This window comes from Panthera uncia (genome assembly GCF_023721935.1).
Source record: "Panthera uncia isolate 11264 chromosome D3 unlocalized genomic scaffold, Puncia_PCG_1.0 HiC_scaffold_8, whole genome shotgun sequence".
Taxonomy (NCBI): Eukaryota; Metazoa; Chordata; class Mammalia; order Carnivora; family Felidae; genus Panthera; species Panthera uncia.
Genome location: NW_026057586.1, coordinates 43,010,263 through 43,015,704, shown reverse-complemented (window position 1 = coordinate 43,015,704; position 5,442 = coordinate 43,010,263).

Here is a 5,442-nt window from a genome sequence, read left to right as displayed (position 1 = left end):
CTGCATAATCCATTTGATACTGGATTATATTTTCCCCTGATTTAAGTAGCTTATTACAACTGGTTATTTCAAATCATAAAACACATATTTTGTATTTCTATGTGGTATTAACTTTAATAGATATATACTAACATCTGTCTTTTCTAATTTTCTGGCAGTCATTCTTTACCTCCATAAATGAAAACGAAATGCAAGTTACCCTCTTCAGTGTATCTGTCTCCAAATCTTATTAATATTTGCAACTGATTATTGGTGTATTCCAAGTCATTTACTAATGCAGATAGAGGAATCTGTTGGGTTTTTGTTGTTGCTGTTATATAATTGGAATAATCGATAAATAAGCTCTATTGTCTATTTGGAAATTAAATTTACCTCCCTAAATAAAAGGTATTTCTGGGTGGTATTTTTCCCAGTGGAACTAACAAATGCCTTTCATGTTGAATTCGAAGAAATATTTAAGTGTATATGTACTGAGACATGAACTGGGGTCTTACCCACACATAAGTATCAAAGCACAGTTCAAATCCAACATTTTAACTGTAGATTCTACCACTACTATATTGTATATTGTCCATCTCTCTCCCGTCTTCCTCCTCCATTCCTTTCTTATTTTCTTCCTTTTGTTCTTTTCTCCTTCTCTCCTTTTGCAAAAACATTTATTGGCTACTGGAGCGCCTTTTTAAATAACAACAAATGAAAAAGACATATAACAAGGAGCATACATAACCACATAAATATCTCAATATACCACCACCCACTGTCATTAATATTTGAATGTCATTTAGTTCTTCACATTAGCTCCTGTGAGAACAGGTTCATAGCATGATGGCAGAGGTTCTATAATGGAGATGAGATGGAGGTCAGAAAAATGGGGATAGTACTGCACCAAATATACCTGTTTTCCCCTTTACAGTTTTTTTTTTTTACCTCGGCTTCCCAAGGACACATTCTGTTGCTGCATAAAGATTATTTTATCACAAAACTCTCTTTACAAAAATACTTTTGAAAGGGTTAAATATAGCCCTTTGCCAATGAATGATTCCTGGGAATTTTAATAAGCCCAAGCTCCTGCAATTCAGCAGATAACTGTGCTGTGTACACAGAACTGCACAGTGCCATGTTTTCATGGCTGCACAACTCTTGTAGAAATTGCTCCTGGACTGACCCAGCCTCACAGATGACAGATCCACAAGGTGTTCCAGGAGCTACCACAATGCTGAAATTCTCTGAAGCCTTACGCTTTGGATTTTAGAGTCAACCGAACTGGAAAGATGACAGTCCCACTGAAGACTTGTCAGTCTCTATCCAATGGTTACCTGGGGAGACAAATAAGCGTCCCTTTGAGATGACAGTTGAGCTATTCTCCTCGCATGCCAGAACCATTGCTTTATTCAGAATTCGTGAGTGTATAGATAGTAAAAGAATTCAGGGCACCTGGGTGGCTCAGTCAGTTGAGCATCAGCCTTCAGCTCAGGTCACGATCTCATGGTCCATGGGTTCAAGTCCCAGGTCCAGCTTTGTGCTGACAGAACAGAACCTGCTTCGGATTCTCTGTCTCCCTTTCTCTCTGCCTCTCCCCTACTCATGCTCTCTATCTCTCTCAAAAATAAATAAAAACTAAAAGAAATTTTTTTTAAAGAATTCACTTGATCATAGCACACAATACAACCAGCCACAAACAGGGTCATTCTGGTGCTCAGCATCCCAATGCCCAGAGTAATTAACTCCACATGCTATAGCTGAGTGCGTGACTGCCTTCCAGGAAGGTGATGAGGTGTCCAGCCCTGAAGGGTATGGTTGCTTGACTTCTTTATTATAAACACAATAAAAGAAGTAATGGTTTTGGCTACATGGCATCGCAGTTCTACTCAGGAAATGAATTTTTATGTATTGGATCTCTTATGAATTCTGTGTGATTTTTGTCCCAGGAGTCTAAGAAAAACTGCTCTTTTTGTACTACTAAGTGATGCAATGTGTAGCCTAAACAGATGGAAACAGCTTGACTTTAGCATAAGTGTTAGAATATGTAGTTTAAGTGTAGAAATCCACAAGGCACAACTAGCAGAAAGACTGTATCATTTAAAAGACCTATCAAGTTTACACTGACATAGGGATTGAGGCATTCCTGCATAAAATTTTATTTTGAAAATAATTTTTGCATGAAATTAATAGAGAATTTAAAACACCTATACCTAAAAAAAGATAAAACATAAAAGGAACCTAAGATAGTAATTGGTACAAAGTAAGTGCTTATTAAACATTAGTTATTATTATTTTTATTATGGTAATTAAATTTTGCTTTATCTGTGCAAAGAGTGATTATATATTAAGCACCTGATTAATAGATACTGGGAGCTTTCCAGTATGATATATCTTTATAAGTCATCTTTCCACAAAATACAAGTCTTAAAAGAGTTGGTGAAAAATCATTTCTAACCACTCAAATTATGTCTTGTATAATGCTATTTTCATATTATGAATCACACTTGTTTTCAGAAGAAATACCTCCAAAAGGTAAAACATGAAATCTTTAATGTAGTTTTTAGAATGCTATTTTTGAACAGTATACATGTTTGGAATGACTTCAACAATACCCAGGAGGACCGAAGGTGCAGCTTCTCAGTTATGAGGTTCAACTTTAGCCCTATTGCCTTGCTATTCTGGGCCTCTTTGCATTCTTTATCTACTCTGGTTTTTTAGTTGCTCACTCCTTCACTCATTCGTTCACCAATCCCTAGCGTTAATTTCAGGGTTCTGGTTACCGGTCTACCATCAACAGTTTATGCCAACAAGAAAAACATCTGATGAAATGAACATATTCTGAAGTATTATTATTAAGTTAACATTGCTCTCCACAGGGTCATTTATATTCTAAAAGAGGATTTGGAGAAATAGGAAGCGTTTAACTCAAAGGAGTGATTCACTAACTGCTATCATTAATAACTCTTCAATGGATACCCTTTCTACACTCTTTAAAAATCTCACCATCAAATCTCCTGCCATTTCACCTGGGGGTAAGCCTGACCCTTGTACCAATGCTGCTGCTGAAGTATGAGTCAGGTGCATTTTAATGCAACGTTTCATGGAATATTTTATTCTTTAAAGCTATTGATTATTTAGAGTTTTACTATTTTACTTTATTTTATTTTATTTTATTTTATTTTATTTTATTTTATTATTTTAAACACAACTATTAGTTTGAAACTGTCAGTATTTCTTTGCAGGACCTTGTCGTCCAACTGGAGAACATGTGAAGCCAGTGAAACTCCATCTTATTTCCAAAGCTTACTGAACTTGACTTATGTTATTAGTTATACATTTGACATTGCATGAGTATTCTGGTTCGTAATTTAGCTATGTCATGCCATAAAGTAGGTAAATGATGAGCCCCCCAAAATTATAGTTGTTCTTTTTATTTATTCAGACATTTTATAAACAAATGTCTGAACCATAGGCAAATTGTTCAGTTTCTGCTCTGAGCCAATACTTTAACACCACCATATTGATAATATCAACAATTATATATCTTGTAATGTTTATGTATACTAAATGTCTCTTCTCTCTTGAAGCTGGTGATCAATAGATTTTTTTCATTGGACTGTGTGTACATTTTCTTACAGCAATAATACTTCCTAAGAACAACGCAATAACCAAATAACAAAGAGTTATTGCCAAAACTAGGCAGTGGGCTATTTCAACAGATTTTGATTTTTACTAAAATCATAAATAGAACGCTAAATGAGCCCTTAACAATTGTATGTTTTCATCCAAGTGTGTTTTGTTCATTCCAAATATTTGGGGATATTTTTTAATCATGATGTTTGATTATTTAGACCATCCTTTTATGGCCTTAGTTAATGAAAAGATGTCTGTATATGAATGCCAAATGAATCTTTAGCACCCACATGTTGAGGTAGATTTACAAAATAATTTTCATGGGAACTTTGTGCTTTTTCAGATATTGATGAATTCACATACACAATGGCTTTCACAAAACAAACAAAAACAGAAGAAATGTTCATTTTATATTGCATTTCTGATCACCTTCAAACTATCAGGGCACAGTAGATGCTTGAGGTCTCCTGGATTTTCGAGGCTGGAAATATTGGTATTTTAAAATCAGACTTCTCAGGGAGCTTGGGTGGTTCAGTCAGTTAAGCATCCGACTTTGGCTCAGGTCATGATCTCACAGTTCATGAGTTCGAGCCCTGCATCGGGCTCTGTGCTGACAGCTTAGAGCCTGGAGCCTGCTTCAGATTCTATGTCTCCCTCTCTCTCTGCTCCTCCCCTGCTCATGCTCTGTCTCTCTCTCCTTCAAAAAGAAATAAAAACATTAAAAAAATTTAAAATCAGACTTCTCTATCATATGGGTACATGTATATGGATAATATTACTTTTAACCTATACTAACCTCTTTCAGACCATTCACAAAATAGGATTTTTAAAATATCCATATATTCTTGTTACAAATTATATCAATGTCTTCTTTAATGACCGCCACCAGCAAAAACCTCAGAAAAAGTTACTGTATGGACACATTTCAGGGCAATTTCTTTTCCAAGTGTGTTCTGAGGAAATAGTGTTACCTAGACTTACACATTTCTTCTCATTGGCCAATATATTTTATGGTGCAGATCTATATTTCATTTTACAGCTTTCCCTACAGACAAAATCCAATCTTAAATGGTTGTAGTGTAATACAAAACTAATATAATATAACTTTTTTGTTAAATTCAGGGAAGAAAATTGTATAACTCCACTGTATTATCTGATACATATCATATTTGTTACATTTGAAATATCTTCTCAATGCATCAGATTTATAAGGTTTTTATTGACCATTTGCAATATATATGTATCTTTTTCATAGGATATAGTATACAAAATATAAATTAGTTTTTATTTGGGAGTTTGCAAGGTTCAACTAATATAAATAGCTTATACCTTTTCATTATAGGATAAATGGACTAATGTAGTTTCTAGATGTCTGTTATTTATTCAACCTCTGGTATATAAGAAAGAAATTTCAAAAGTGCTTACTACAAGCTAAGAGAAACTGGCTAATTATTAAAAATTCATAGTTATGGGAGTGTTTTATTTCTGAAACACTAATCTTATTTAGGGTTTGCTTAAATACACAAGAATTTAAGTTTTTAAGCCAATTAGAATATAGATTTACATAAGAATTGCTCACTGCATATCACAGTTTGGTTTGCACATCCATTGTGTCCACTTCCAGCATATGCTATAGAAGCAATAGCTGACCACAGATTTGGTTTCTTTTGCATTGAAAATAAAAATCTTAGCTTAGTATGAACTTTTTTCCCCATAAATACCTTTGGCTTGCCTCGGCATTTATGCAGCAGCAGGAGACCATTATCCAGTGACACATTCTATCCCACTGACATTATCACTCAAAGATGGTCGATTTCATTTTCAGGA